The 16,265-nt window shown below is 46.6% G+C and overlaps 4 non-coding genes across 4 annotated transcripts; 2 read left to right on the top strand and 2 right to left on the bottom strand.

The window, feature by feature from the left end:
- Nucleotides 1–11,728: 11,728 nt before the first annotated feature.
- On the bottom strand, nt 11,729–11,800 carry TRNAW-CCA. Its single transcript has one exon. It is a non-coding gene; the product is annotated as a tRNA-Trp (tRNA).
- A 1,246-nt stretch (nt 11,801–13,046) lies between these two features.
- On the top strand, nt 13,047–13,118 carry TRNAW-CCA. Its single transcript has one exon. It is a non-coding gene; the product is annotated as a tRNA-Trp (tRNA).
- An 892-nt stretch (nt 13,119–14,010) lies between these two features.
- On the top strand, nt 14,011–14,083 carry TRNAR-ACG. Its single transcript has one exon. It is a non-coding gene; the product is annotated as a tRNA-Arg (tRNA).
- Nucleotides 14,084–15,551: 1,468 nt separating this feature from the next.
- On the bottom strand, nt 15,552–15,624 carry TRNAR-ACG. Its single transcript has one exon. It is a non-coding gene; the product is annotated as a tRNA-Arg (tRNA).
- Between the last annotated feature and the right edge of the window lie 641 nt (nt 15,625–16,265).

The following is a 16,265-nucleotide window of genomic DNA, read 5'->3' as shown; positions in this document are numbered from 1 at the left end:
ATGAGAGAAAGGGAAGGCACATGTGACGCTCGAAAGACATTTCATTTTGCCTTTGAGATGAGGAAAAGATGGGCAAATTATAATAGTAGAAGCTCCCTTACCTGTGCTCCTACAGCTGAGTGCAAAAGAAGAACTTGGTACATCAGCAGATCTCTGGATGATCATGAAGGACACAGCATCTCAGAACGGTGCTCCCTTTATTTCTCCCCATTTACTAATAGGCAGTTTTGTAAAGCTGTAAGGTATGAACAGATATTTATGCTTTTGTTGTTCGCAATCAAGTTTTTCTGAATTTTGCCCTAGCAGCACAGCTTTCCAGTATGTTGAGTGGGGCCAGCCCTTGTAGGCATCTCCTCATCCTGCTAAAGGATCACACATCAACCGAGTAAATTTCTTCATCTTCTGCAAAGCAAGTGGTTTTCTTCTCTTCTTCCCTTCTTGACTGACAAACTGTCTCCCATAATAATTCATAATGAGCACCATATATGGTATTGATTGCTTTTTGCCTCAGCATTTTCTCAAAGACATTCTCTTAAGCACAGCTTAACGGTTAATGAATGATAAAATGTCTTTTTAGAATCTAAGAACTATTACACTTTCAATAATGGTTATTTATAATGGTGTACATGTATTTGGACACTGGTAGGACTTGATTTTGCCTTTTTAACTACAAGTATGCCTTTAAAACCACCTAGGCACGTGGTTATTTATGTTTACGTCCCACTAAAACCAAGTTCACGTTAGCATGTAATTCAGTATTCTCCTGGTTTTCCTAATTATGTCACAAATCCTTACAATGCATGCAGAGTAATTTATGTTTTCAGTGCTTCATGTACCATTAATCACCAATAAGTTTATAAATCATGGTAATATGTTTTTCAATTGTGCCCTTTGTCTGATGCTTCCACGTTTTAGCACACCAGATAAAAGAACGTAGACTGAAATCTTACATTCATTTTATCCCCGTCATCATGTACACACAGGGCAATTTTAACAAAAACATTTGGGTTTTCCTACTTTTTTTAGCTGGCTGGTCTGCTTTTACAGTTTTCTATGTGGGAAATTGGTGTCAATGAAATTTAAAGCTCTTTCCTTTGCAGTGTAAGTAACAGTGTGGCTCTCTCCCACAGCCGACTGCAGGTACCGGTGGTAAGAGATATGCACTCTGCACCTCTGCCCGGATAGCTACAGGTGAAACTCTCATCCATTGCATCTTACATCTGAGCGGAAGAGGAGATCAGACCAAACATTCTGCAAATCCACGTGTAATCTTGACCACTGCCATGTCCATTTATTCACTTGCCACCCCGCCAGGTATCCTTTGGCATCGTCTTGCTAAGGGCACAATGAGAATGGGAACATGAGGGATGATGTTGCTCCATCCACGGAGCCATATTAGTCGAAATCCTCTGATAGAAACACTTTGCTCTTCTACAAAATACTTCCACACGTGACTTGTCAGTAGAACGTTTTATGCCATTTCCCATGAGCTAAATGGGTGCAGAGGGCTTAATGCAGAAAACGTCAGGCACGTTTCACCTCTGTTCTTCCATCAGCCCTCACTGTGCTTGTGATAGCTAGAATGGTCCTTTATCAGAAAAACACCTTAAATCTTTTAGAGGAAGAAAAATACAGCAAAGAGCAGTTAAAGAAACCTGATGGGTAAGAGACTTGCCAGCATCACTGAAAAGGCACAAATCTGAGGTGGGCAGAAGAGGAGGCTGCAGTGCCTCTGTGCACGTAAGGTTCAGGGATGCTGCAGTGCTCTGATCTCAATTTCTTGTATCCTCGTGTTGCAATCCCTGCAGTGAGTCAATGTTAGACAGTTACATCAGAACGGTGAAAATGGGCACAGAGAACGCAATGTCCTCTAAAGGCCGTGTAAAAGGAAGATTCCTCGGTAGAGATGAGAGTGAGAAGGAATAATAATTAGTGTTTGAGAGGAAGGCTGGGAGGCAGGGTCTCCTGTACAGTATGGAGAAAAGACTAACACTTCTCTGGTCCTGCATGATGAGTTTCCTGATCTGTCACACAGCGCTAACGCTGCTGGAGCGATGCTTTTCCTGGAAAGGGCTGAGGCTTCTGTGTGGTATCATATGAAACACCACAGAAACCTTAACTTTTAAGAATTATTGTGCAGTTGATGACAAGCTAAAACACCAGAAGTGTTTTCATTAGGAAGTGAGCAGTGTCTAAATGCTTCCCTCAGCGCAGCGCCGGAATGTCTACTCCTGTGGTGTAACGGGTAGATTTCTGCTGACTGTGGTAACATCATCATCAAAACTGAAATCACTAGAGCTCACTTGGCTCTTGTTAGGTCGGAAGCTGCTAATGCTGCAGCCACAAGAAGTGGAGTCATACAATACATATATCACAGGTCAGCACGGCATTGACCTTCACCACCATATGCATGCTTGTTTTCATGTGTAATAGACAAGCCCGTTGTGTCTGCTACATCCAAAACCTCATTACAACCAGTCGAGCTGTAGCTAATACAGTTAGTAGAGTCTGAGCAGTAATTCAGCTGACCTCCCCATGCCTGTACAAACAGATTAAAAAGTGCCAGGACACAATCACTGAAACTTGATCATCCATAACGTTAAATTATTAGAACAGCCCTGGCGGTTTTGGCCTCTGTTATCTCTCTGCCAAAAATTCCTGGGCTGTTTCAACAATTAGTCCTGGGTAGGAACTAATCCAGTAGGCAGCCCGATGTGTAACCTTGTTTTGGAGGCTGAGCGGGTTGCACAATATGGGTATGGTCACACCATGCCATAGGATCTCAGGAATTAGGGAGAGGCACTTTTACCAGTACAGAAGTATAGCTTTCCAGTCTGTATTTGCAACTAAGCCTATTACAGATATTAATATTTGTCTGGTTTTGCACCAATTAACAATGAGCCTTTAACAAGGTGCTCCAGCAACTGCCCCTCTTCCCCCTACCCACAGCTCAGCTGTTTTCAATGCCTCTTTGTCTTGCTGCTAGCAGTTTTTCCTGTGTTATAAATGATTTGGGCTTAAGACAACAATCTTCTACACGGATCGGTGTCCTGATTAAAATCTGGAGTTGCACAGGGTTGCCTCACAGTGCCTGTCTCTGCTTGGATGTCACTGTCCCCAAAGGCAATCACAGTGATCAGGTGCTTGTGAGTCACATCCAAATCCCACATTGGAAGTCTAACCATTGCAGGTCTCTACTTGGACAGATGACACGCAGTCAGGGACAATGCTAAAAGAAAATATATATGAAAAAAATATCACCAGAGTAACAAAGAAAATATATCCATGGAGTTATAAAAGAAGGACTTGAAATATAATCCTTTAAAGAAGACGAGTCACCTGGAGGACTCCCTTCTAATAAATAACCTAGTTACATCATATTGCTTAGTTACTTCATTTCTAGCCCTCTGGAAAGCAGCTCACATCTTCTGAAGTCAGTATCACAGGCAAAAACCTGGTTGTTGTAAACCATGACGTGATGAAGTACATAATCAGTTTCCAATGAACTAACCAGTGCATTGCGTAATGCACGCAGGGACCAGAGATGTACGTGGTGTTTGCTTTCTACCACACGGTGGGTTACGTCTGCTGGGGATGGGAAGAGAAGGGGCAGTGCCTAGCTGGGGAGTAAGAGCTCTTTCCTTGTGCCTTCATCACAAAAATATTTATTTGCTTCCCAATTTTTAGTTTAAGACAACACTCAATTAATTTTCTTGCTGGAACAGCACCCCTTATGGGTTGAAAATGCCTCAATGTATGACCGTACTATTTCTTAGGGGTCAAAGACAGGACTCTAAGCATCTCTTTGACACCTCCTATGTCTGTCCCTTAAATAGCTCTTTGAGATAAGCATCTATCAGGGGAGACTCTGAGAGCACCATAAAAACCTGCTTTCTGCCTCTCTCCTTATTTCATCTCCCTACCCATGGATGGTGTTTTCCCACCACTCCGGTCCCCGTGCTGGGGGATGAGGCTTCATCCAGCCTTACCTGGGAGCAGGACTCATACTGCAGCACCTGCAGAGGCCAGCCTGAAAGAGTCCCTCAAAAGGAAAGGGAAGCCACTGAGTTGTTAAATTTTGAACTCCCTTGTTCACAGACACACTGCCAGGGCATAAGCCAATCTTATTTTCCTCTGCTGCAGTTGGCAAAACGCTCAAGGCCGTTTGCAGGGACCCAACCCCACAACAGCTAAGAGGGTCACTTCCAGCTTCCTGCATAAAGGTCTCCACAGAGCCACCCACGGGTAATAGCTCCCGCTCCCCGGTGCATGACTTTGCTGGGAAACCATGCCTCTAACGGCAGCACCTCAACCCCTCTCCCGAGGATGGGATTCCTCCTGGGTAATGAGCCAGGCACTGCCAGGAAAATGACCTTTGGAAAGGCCAAGACTTGCTAGCAGCACGGAGTTGCATTTTTCAGGAGTCCTCCGTGCTTTTCACATGCCCATGTCTTTGATGAGGGTGTAAAACACAGTTTCACCCACCCTTCACCCCCATCTCCAGCCCTTCAGAGGGGCAGCATGTATGGTTTTGTGGGTGTTGGTGCAAAGAGCATATCTAAAGTTTTGGCCTTGGTAAGGAATTATACAAATAAAGCAAAAATCCTGGCTCCTTACCAGTGCAAAATTGTGCCACCTCTTCCCAGTCAAGGCCCACGGATCAATGCTCTTTAGGTAGGACCTGCAAGGCAGAGTCCTCTGGGCTGCCTTGTCATATCATCTGAAGATGATTGTGGTGCATGTTTAGCCTTAAAATCTGGGTTTTCTCTTCTGTCTGTCTCCTTCCATTGGGTTGGGGCAGAAGGCTAGATGATGAACAGGGAAATTTTGGTATGCCAGACTTCCTGTGTGCTGATGGAGTCTGGTGACGGGTGGCAGTGGAGCCAGTCCAACAGTGGGTGGAAGGAGGTTGTCATAGGAAGGACAGGAGGGAGAATTGTGTCAACCATGAAACTAAACATGATGGGGACCGTTCCTAAGGCAGCTAGGATGGCTGACCACAGCCATACTGTTAAAAACTGTCACCCTCCAGAACAAGGTGGCTGAATTAAAACTCAGTATTGGGCATGGTCCCTGGCCCATACCAACCCCCAGCTGTGCCCAGGGATAGTTTGGGTCAGTGCTAGTTGGCCTGGGCCCAAACAGCACCCAGGTTAGCTGATATTATAGACCCATGGTCCTATGCCTCTGTCCCTACACTGGTTTGTTGTCAACATGGACATGATACTGCCCCAGGGAATTTTGCTATGGATGTTCTCACAGGAGAGGGTAGACAGAGCCTTTCCCTCTCTCCTTCCCCTCCACTCACTCCTCCTGCCCCAAAACACTCATCAGGTGTGCTGGTGTACTATTTGAACCAAAGCCGCTGCCATCACACCACAAATAAGTGAAATCTCTGGCTTTCCCCTTAAAAACTAATTGGTCCTTCTGATTACAACCGTTCTTTATTTGATCAGCCATTTCTCCAGTATAAAGGACATAGGTCTTGTGTTGAGATTGAGTTGTAAGAACAGTTTCCAGTGCAGAAATGCTTTAAAATCTCAGAAGCATAAAGGGAGGGAGGGAAGAAGGGAGGAAGGAGGGAAGGAAGGAAGCTGTGGGATCAGATCCCATTTGGCAGAGAGCTCTTATTCTTACATAACTGTCAAAATCCCAGGGAAAAGTTCACATAAAGGAAAGAAAATTTGGTTGACTTTCCATGCACGAAAGACTAAGAAGCAGTTGTTCATCTTCTACTGGCACAAACCTTGTGAAAAAGGTGTGCTGAGAGAGCACCGTAGCCATGAGATCAGGCACCCATGAAAAGCGTACTGATAATATCAAGGAGAGAAGGTCTGACAGGTCTCGCAGCTCTTTTAGATGGGGAATTAATGTTACCCAGATATGCTGCATCTGCACGGTTTTTCCTCTGCCTTTCTTCAGTTGTATAAAATAGGGACTTATTCTGCTGGGGAAATGGTTAAATTGTGGATTTTGCCTTTTTTTCCTGATGTAAACAGGTAAATAAATGTACTGTAGGCTGGAACAGTGAGATTTTTATAGAGAGCTCTCCATGCCTTGTTAACCATCATCTCCTTTGTACCGGAATTCGGTAGTGTCTGTTGTACCCCATCCGATACCTGGACAAGCCCTTCCCTGGTGGGAAGTCACCAACTGGAAAGGGAAATAGAGGCACAGAGAGAAGCAAGGAGGAGGAGAGAGCAGCCAGGAATCTGCTGAGTCTTGTTAAGAGTACTGCATGTGATCCAGTGGCAGCTGAGCTTGCCTTGCTGAGTAATTGTGCAACTAATTGATGCTCACAGCAAATCTCAGTTACTTGTGACAGTGGTAGAAGTGGTATCTGAACTACTCTGGCACTATCACCTGTGACCTTTTCTCTCCTGATTAATGAGAAGAATTGCTCACAATCCTCTCTGGAATTTTGTAAATGATCAGTCAAATTCCCAAGGAAAACACCCTGGAGAGGTGGTAAGCACACAAGCCCATCCCATTTCTGGAAGTAAGTGTCATTGGGAAGCTCACAGAGTGTATCAAGGAAAATATGAGGGTCTGCCTTTCTTTTTCTTATTTTTTTTTCTGTGGATGTCTGGACTGCTGTAAGAGACAGGACCCTGAAGTAGATGTGGAATGGCTCTGCACAACCTTTCCAAACTTTCATATGCGCTGACTTGCCTAAGATCTCACAGAAGGGTTGGTCAGGGCAGATCCTTTCAGGGATGGCATGGTGAGACATGTGTGGAGCCTCCAAAGGCACAGGTTTGACTCCTTGCTTCAACAACTTGTTCCCAAGAAACTCTTTCCATCCCCGTGTTGGTAAAACCAGGAGAAGGTTTTGTCTTCCCTGCTTCCCAGGGGTATTGTAAGAATTAATGTACAAATGGGGGATGCCATTACATCTGAGATGCTATGAGGAAGAGCACTCTTTGGTATTATCCCTCTAACAGCCTTGGGAGAAGGGAAATGATGTGCTGAGCAGGGCCATAATGCTCCAGCTCCATCTTGACACTTTTTTCTTGGGAGAAATCCACATCATGACTTCTACACTGCAAACATAAGACATATGAAGTGTCTAGCACAATTCTGGGGCTTTGAAAACGTAATGGATTGTGATAGAGCAGGCAATACTATAGGAACAATTATGTGAAAACTGATGAACTCTGGCTTGTATACTTCTCACTTAGATATTTATCCATTTTAAAAATTTACTCTTTATTTCATCTCACTATCAGCATTGGTGTCTGCTCACAAGGATGGTCATTGTGCTTTGTCTATGTCTCCCTGGACTTTGTTCTGATATCCATCCAGTTCCTAAAGAAACAACTTGACATTCACTCAGGAGTATATCCTGGGTATGCACCTGGAAAAACAAGGGGAAGAAAAGCAAAAAAAAGAGGTTAAAAATATCATTATGAATGCAGGTCTTGAACCCGGCGCCACAAAGAGATTTGAAGATTTGGTTGGAACCGTGGAATGAAAAAAAATTAGACAGTTTTTTGTTTGAAAAACCTTGTCTAAGAGAAAGGTGCAACCACGAGTGTATGTATGTGTGTGTGTGTGTATGTGTGTGCGTTCTCAGGTTTGGGGATTGCAACAGAGGTAGATCTAAAACACTGATTTGAGTCCTTTTTATTGTTTTGCCCTGAAATAATTTCAAAGAAATACTTCTTGTGGATGTCTTAGTTAATAATCCATCTGGTATCACATCTGGTTTATGGTCTGATTTTAAAGATATCAGTGTACTATCTGAAAGCCCTTCTGCCTCCTGATACCAGCCCTATGCTATCACCAAAATATATATTGGGAAAGAAATAATCTCCAACAACTCTCTTCTGGGGCAATCTTGACTTCATGTTATAACATAAGAAGAGAGCAATGCCCTGTCGGACCATCTGTATCTAGATCTTTTGGACCTTGCTGGTACTGTCTGCCTTCACAGCCTCCCATGGCAGCAAGGTCAACAAGTTGCTGTCTGCAGGTGTCTTTCCTGGGCTGTACCTGTCAGTCCAGTGTGACAGTTTGGGTTATTTTCCCCTAGATGTAGTACACTGAAGTGCTTCTAACATTTTTTCCCCCCTCATTCCATTTTATGTAGTTCCTTGCAAGTGGCATGGCTTTTAAATGTCTGAAATAAAAATTGCAGACCTAGAGATTTCACTCTTTGCTTCTTTTTTTTTTTTCCATATTTTTGCTGAAGGTATTTGTAATAATCCATCCACACATTGAAGATTGGGGCACCCCTTGTATGACCCAGCAGTCACAGCCCTGTGACCTCCATCCTGCTCTGCAGTAAGGCATGGGCGAGCCATAGATGCAAATAGGGATAGGGATGAGAGCCTCCAGGGACAGGCCTGACCAGCAAAAATAAAAGACACAAAGCTTGGGATTTAGATCTTAATAGAGACCATCACTTCTCCAACAGCTGCTCTGTCAGTGATTCAGATACTGAGGAAAAAAAGAGGCTAAAGACCTTGTTATTGGCACTGATGCCTAGGAGTTAGCCTCCCTCCATAAACAGGAGGATCTTTAGCCTTAAAAAAGGTCCAGCAGAATAAAAATTACCTTACTTGGTCACTGACAGGGAGATGTGATTTCGTCCTCAGCTTAGACACTGAGTCTTGAATCAAGAGGGTGGAGGGAAATGAAAATGAAACTTCGGTTTCCAGTGCAGTTGTGGGATCGTGCTAGAAGTGAGCATAGCCCAGTGACACAAGAGTGGCACAAATGCTTATACAGCCAGAAAAAATTCTCACTGCCTGACAGTATATTTTAAGTATCTGTAATTATTTACACCAGACACAGAAAATCCAGAGCTGGGCCCAAGCTAGTGCCATGAGGAGGGCTCCCAACTCAAGAAAATTGGGCTCGTGCTCACAGGCTTCACGTCCTCTTCTAGTCAAGCTCATTGTATGTCAATATTTAGAGCAAACTGTTTTGTGTAATGGGCCTCAGTAGGACTGATCACAAATTTCTGAGAAGTGGATTTTCATTGGAAAATAAAGATATATCTGAAACAGCATTTGTTACAAGGACTTACGATTTTATGGATTATTTTTAAGCTTTTCTCCTCACACTTCCCTATCTGATATGGCCTCAGAAATGTCCTTGTTTATGCAAGGTAGAGTGTTTCAACTAGAAAAATTCAAAGACCCTCAAAATTATTCAATAATTTGGTTATTATTAACCTGTGACAACTTTCTTTGTGTGGGAGACATCAAGTTCTACTGCATGATAAACTGTCCCTTTGACTAAACCTCATCGCCAGCCAGCTTTTGCCTATATTGTGACTCAAGTCACTCCTGCTTTTAAAAAATAAAAAAATCTTTAAAAATTCTTAAAAGTCCAGCCTGCTGAAGAGTGATAATAATTGTAAATCTCAGCATTTTTTTTATGAAGTTTGAAAACCGTTCACATCACTTACAGGGAAAATACTACTTCTAACAAGAAGTATACCAGAATAATACTCCCTAGCATTCTTTCAGGAGTAGAAAGAATTTTTGCTGTTTCTACAGCAAAAGCATCTAACAATCTGTACTGTATTGTTTTGGGTTTTTTTGGGGTTTTTTTGTTGGTTTTTTTTGTTTAGTTTTGGTGTTTTGTTTTGTTTCGTTTTGTTTTGTTTTTCATCTGTGGAAGATCTGTAAAAGGAAATACCTGAGTTTCTTTCCATTCAGAGAAGTCAAAGGGACAGAAAATCACATTACAGAGACAGGGCGCTGGTATAAATGATGCCCCCGGTTCAGCAGCCAGCGCAGCTGAGTGAATGCACTCAGCACATACAGGATTTGGCATGTCACCTGCAAGGATGACACCTTCAAGGTTTCCCCCATGTCACAGCTATGTGCTTCTGGTCCACAGCCAGGAGACCTCTCCCCTGCCTTTTGGGTGCTCCCCTTGTTCGTTTTTCTGGAAGAGCCAAGGACTCTAAAGAGCAGTGAGTTGGCGACATCTGGAGGAGAGGCACAGATGAAATCCCCCTCCCCCCTCAACACACCATCGGTTTATTCATTTATTATCAGTTTGTTCATCTGTTTATTCATTCACTTATTCATTTACTTATTCAGATAAATGAGAACAGGAGTCATGGAAGGACCTGCACTTAGTTTTTTGGTACAGAGTTAGGAACAGTGCAAGCACCCTAAAGGACCTTGCGCTCCTTGGTTCATCAGATTGTTCTGCCTTCTGTCTGTGGCTCTGATTCCCAGGCAATGTCAGGCTTAGGGCATCCCCAGGGCTCTCTAGGGCTGTGATGACCAGCTGTGGGATGGTCTGAGCCCAGGAGCTGTCTATTTTCCCCTCTGTCCCCATTCCCTGAGACACTTGGGGATGCTGCCATGCAAGCTGTGGGCAGAAAGGGGATCTTCCAGAGCTGGGTGGTCAGACCAAACAGCCTGTGTCAGGTAGATTAAGTTCCTAGCACTTTCAGGCCAGCAAAATTGCAGAAGATCACGTGCAATCCCATCACCCAACAATCCATGGAAATCACCTTTTTGAGACATTTCGTGTACCAGATACCCTTAGCTGATCTTCTTCACTGTCTAAATATCTACCTGAGCCTCCGAAGATGCTAGCCCAGGACTGTGTTCAGATATCACCTCTCAGCTGATGTCCAAAGCATCAGGAACACCTGAGTTCATTGCAGGTGTGAGCTCAAGGCTGCCTTGTTAGGTGAGTCTCGCACTTGTGTTCTCACAGACTTTTTTGGTCAACGCCCTCCTCTGTGTGCAAGATGCAGACCCATGGGGCTTTGCTTCCTGCTAAATGCCTGATCCTGGCACAGGAGTAGCAGCCTGGACCTGCTGTGGGACAGTGCAACCCTGGTGTGGATATAACTGGAGAAATTACTTTTTTTCCCCCCCTACTTTTTCCTTGCCTTGCTTCATTGTCTCTTTTCATTATGCGCCCTATTTATGTCTTTTAAAATTCACCTTTAAAAATCCCTTAGAAGAGTTCAACTACTTTTAATCAACTATAACTCATATAAGGTCATTCCCATAACTTCAAATATCCTTTTTTTTTTTTTTTTTTTTTTTTTTTTCTGCCCCCCTGACCAAGAAATGGATGGGGAAAGGAAGAGAGTAAGTAGAGAGTTAAAGATCCTGATGACTAGTCCTGACAGCTTGGTTTTGTTTCCCTACAGCCAGGTGTTTCAACAGAAGTAATAAAAAACCCATTAAAATAATGAAGCAAGTCCAGCGAGACCCACCAAGGCGGTGGGGGATTTGGGTACCTGAGATGCAAGGCGAGGTGGAAAGAATTGGGTTTATTCAACCTGAGGAAGAATATGCAGAGAGGTCTTATCCCAGCCTTCAACCACCTGTCAGCAGGATATAGACTAGATGGACCTAGACTTTTCTCAGAGTGCACAGTGATAAGATGGGAGGTAAAACCCACAAATACCAACAAGAGAACGTGTTGCCATAGGGTGCCAGGCTTGTACAAGTCCTCATCTGGAGTCAGATGCACTTGCCCTTCTGGAGGAGGATTAGGACCAGGACAAGTGGTACCCAGACATAAAACCACAGCTGGGATGTCCACTAATCCTGTCTCCTGTGTAAACCTAGGATGAGGAAAGGCTAAAGCTGTCCAGATACTTCCCAACACTGGTCCGTCAAGGAGAGACCACTCTGCCCTGGCACATTTACTGCCCTTCGCCAGGGCTGTGGGGTACGGAGTGGGACGGCAAAAACAACTGCCCAGGAGATGCTCATCTCACAGAGGTGGGACATCCTGACCCCGGTGTGATTTGAACACACAGCCTTCTGATCTGGAGTCAGACGCGCTACCATTGCGCCACGAGGTCAGGGCTGGGAGATATTCTGACCATGTGTCATCCTGGACTTTATGGCCATGGGCCATTCTTTGGGAGAAGGGGACTTCTGGTCAACCTGATAGAGTGGGACTATCTTTTCCAGTAGCCTTGCTAAGCCTGCAAGGTGGGCTCTAAATGAGGTTACTTCAGAGGAGGAAGGCCAAAACACAACCATTATTCAGAACAGCCCTGCAGGGCCTCTCCCAGGAGTAACAGGCTCCTGAGCGTGGTGTCTCCAGAGGAGCAGGAGGGATGGCGGCCCACCACCTCCCTGGGGAGAGAGAACCCATTCACCTGGCAGATGCACAAGCACCCACCTCAAGCCCTGTGTCAGGAGGGACCCTCATGCCTTCTGCACAGCCTGGCTGGGGTCACCTTCCCCACAGCAGGAGGATGGAGCGTGCTTTGAGTTCAGCTGTCACCATGTCGTGGTTTGAACTCAGCTATCCGCCAAACACCACGCGGGTGCTTGCTCACCCTCCCCTCAGCCAGGGGATGGGGGAGAGAATTGGAGAGAGAATTGGAGGGTTAAAGGGACATTCATAGGTTGAGATAAAAATAGTTTTGTAATAAAATAAGACAATAATAGAAAGTACGAATGGGTAATGCACAATGTGATTGCTCACCACACCCTGACTGATACCCAGCCTACTCCCAGGTAGATCTTGCAGTCGCAGTCCTGGAAGCAAGAAAGAACCCACCCCCTTTCCAACTGCACCTCCCTTATGTACTGAGCATGATGTTACATGGTACGGAATATTCCATTGGCTAATTTTGAACTGGTGCTCTGTTTATGCCCCCTCGCAGCTTCTTGCACGCCTACAAATGGACAGGACACGGGGAGACCTTGATCTCTTAACAACAACCATAAACATCAGTGTACTATCAGCATCCCTCTCATACCAGATCCCACACTGAACCCAAAACATAGCACCATTCTAGCGACTAAGAAAAATTAACTCTGTGTCAGAAGAAACCAGGACACTCCACATAACCTGGACCGAATGTTGTTCACTCTACACCTCTGACACGACCCTCCCGGGGCTTTCACCCTCCAGATGGGTCACTGCGCTGTGGGCACAACTTGGCTGGTGTCTCCTCAAGGGGTGGCCCTGTCTTCTCTGCATCCCGTAGCCCTTCCCTTGGGGTGTCGCAGATGCCGTGGGGTGCTCCCCACAGAGAGGACATCCCCACCGCCCAGCAGGGTCCACACCAGCCACCTGCATCCCTCCACCCTGACCTCGTGGCGCAAGGGCAGCGCGTCTGACTCCAGATCAGAAGGTTGTGTGTTCAAATCACACCGGGGTCAGCCTTGGGGCAACCACTGGCATCCCTCTGTATTGTCCCTGATTTTCTGCGGGCTGCCTCTGAAAGGCACTGGCCAACTAGGGTGGGGCACCTCAGAATGAGTTGAGGGGGGAAACGTGATGTCCAGAGCTTTCCTTCCAGGCAGGCTGTGCTTCTTGAAGGTTATGGAGGCCAATATAGGGGTGTGTTGTGGTTGGTGTTTTCTACAGGTGGCCTCCTGGGGGACGGTCAGACTTGCCCGCAGGCAATAGTTGCCTGGGAGGGTAACATGGGGTGGTACACTCAGTCGGTCCAGGGGGTTTCTGGACGGGGCCAAGGACAATCCTTTGGTGAAGGACTTTGGAAATAGAGACAAGCTTTTGATGAACAACATGAGAAGCTTTTTAAAAAATACTAAGAAGGAATATCTGGGGACCTCTAATCTGGTCACTCTCACCTCAGAGCCCAGATGAAGACTGTGGAATAAACACTCCTGAAAGCCATGCCCAAATGAAGGAAGGATGTGGTGATGACTGGAAGCAGTGACCATCGATTTATGAAGGGCAGAACACTCTTGGCCAGGTGATAGGTTTCTTTGAAGAGATGACTTCCTCAGGGGTCAAAAAGACACCGAGCAACATCATTTATCTTGATTATGATTGGACCTCTGACGGGGTCTCCCAGACTGGGCACAGGACACAGACAGAGCGCCTGAGCTGAATCCCAGGGCAGAGTGAAGTGTCTGGACCGGGGGCTGAGGGGTTGTGGCCGATGGTTGGCAGTCCAGCCGACGCTCCTCACGCCCTGGTGTGGCGCTGGGTGTTGCCTGGTGTCCCTGTGACGGGCGCAGAGGATGCTCTGCAGAACGAGGGACACGGTCAGCCCCCCAGGGGTACCGGGGCGATGAGGGGCTGGGGCCAGTGGCGCAATGGACAACGCGCCTGACTACGGATCAGGAGATTGCAGGTTCGACTCCTGCCTGGCTCGACACTTTTAGCCTGGAGGATGCTTCTCCTGCCCTCTGCGAGGGCCTTCCTTCTCCTGCCCCTCATCCATCCTCAGGGCCTTCTGCAGGGCAAAAGTGCTGGGCTGTGTCCTCTTGCCCTTCGGTAAGAAAGAGAGATCCTACAGATCTTATGGTGGAGCTGGTGCAGGATGGAAACCGTTTCTTCAGACCTTATGGTGGAGCTGGGCGGCCAAAAGGGGCAGAGCTGGGGGCCACACCACAGCAAGTCCCACAGCAGAATGAAGATGCCTCCTGGACTGCTGCCACCCTGTAGGCTGGAGAAACCAGCACTCAGTCTCTTTTATCACATCATGCTCTCTGGTCCCCAACAACTTTTCAGGCTCACATGGGTCTTGCTGCTGTTTGTCAGTGCCTTACATCGATGAGCCCCGTGGAAAGCACGGACAGGCCACCTGCCTGCAGGACTGTCCCAAGCCCAGCCTCAGTGTGATTCAGACACCCAACTGTGATCCAGATGCAGACCTTGTGCCACAGGGTCAGGGTGGAGGAACATTACACCCAGGCAACTCAGACCCCTCACTTCTATGACGTTACAACCTTATTTTAGAAATTAGGATTGCTCAGGTGAATACATGGTATATCAGACAGGAATTCATAAAATTATGTCTGACAGCAGGCTTTAAAAAACATTAACTAAGGGAAAAGCTGAAAGAGGTGTCAAAAAGTATAGAAAAGGACAGTTCTATACTTGCTCCATGTTGTCAGTGTCTTGTTTGTACTGAGGAGCTCAGTCTTGGACACAGCGCCCCGGTGATGGTCTCAGAAGTGCTGGATGATGGCCAGTAATCCCTCCTCTTGAGCTGGTGGCTATGTCCTTACTAGGACAACCCAGCATAGGGTGTTGTTTGCTGTTGTTCAACTTCCTTCACCCTGTCCAGGTGACTCTGAATGACAGCCATCCCTGCCAGCATCATCTGCTCTCCCCCCGCACTGGCGCCATCCCTGAACTCACATGGGATTCATCCAATCCCATTACTGAGCATGACAATGAAAATATTCAACAGTATCGGTGTCAGCACTGTCCCCTGAGGAACACTAGGAGTAATTAACCACCATTTGCACATCTAGCTCCTGCCCACAACCCTTGAAGCCCAATGTCTCAGATCCTTTTCCACCCACCCCTTACCCACAGTTACAAGTGAGGATTCAGTTAGCTTTCAACCCATGGTGCTCAGGAGAACAGACTGCAGATCTGCACAGGGCTTATGAGGAAAACACACACTGAGAGACCTCAGGAGCAGTCTTGCTGCCCAGCAGCCCAGGCCAAAAAGAACTTGAGCGGTGGTGGCTCTTGAAGCAGCCTTGATGCACTGTGTTGCAAAATGATGTTCCTGTTATGCTGATGCCAGAGAGACGGACAAAAAGCCTAGACAGGGAAGGACCTAATGAAGACAGCTGTCCCTTGTCACCTCCACAACAGCTTCAGGGTGAGCCAGGCAGGAGCTGAACCTGCAGTCTCCTGATCCGTAGTCAGGTGCGTTGTCCATTGCGCCACTGGCCCCAGCCTCTAGTCCCGCCTGGTGCCCCCACTGTGCTTTTGTACCACCCACATCTGTTGGTGGTCGAAGAGAAGTGGCAAGACCCCATCCATGACAGCCTTGCCCTACTTACCTATGGGGGAGAGGTCAGTATTGGTCCCACTGGTCTCACCTCCCAGAAGAAGTGGTGCCCGTGTGGTGTCCCCCCTCAAGGAGACCAGGCAGCAAGGGCTGATGGTGGCCTCCAGCCCCTCAGCTGCTCTGGTGGGTTGGAGGACACATCTTGCCCGCCCCATGGGATGTGGAGCTACAATTCCCAGCCAATGCAGGGCTTGAAGCAGCCCAGGGCTCTCTGGAGCTGTGGTGAACAGTCATGGGTTGACCTCAGCTGAAGGCCAACTGTATTGTCCTCCACTCTGATGGCAGAGGGCAGAGCAGGTGAATTGTGGGTAGTGAGATCTTTTCTTGATGGCCATTTGGTCTCGGCTAGACTGTGCATGGTTATATTTGACTTTCCTTGTCCAGGCTGCATGCAGGATGAAGGTACCGCAACGGTGGTGACAAGTCCATGAGCCCACCAACATGGGATGGAGCAACAAAAGAACAAGCAAGCAGGAATTTCCCATTGAATAACAGAGTGATTCAGGTTGGAAACGACATGTGA

Source organism: Athene cunicularia (genome assembly GCF_003259725.1).
Source record: "Athene cunicularia isolate RWA chromosome 3 unlocalized genomic scaffold, athCun1 chr3_part1, whole genome shotgun sequence".
NCBI lineage: Eukaryota > Metazoa > Chordata > Aves > Strigiformes > Strigidae > Athene > Athene cunicularia.
The sequence above is the reverse complement of the archived record's forward strand: the minus strand, read 5'-3'. Positions and strand labels throughout refer to the sequence as shown.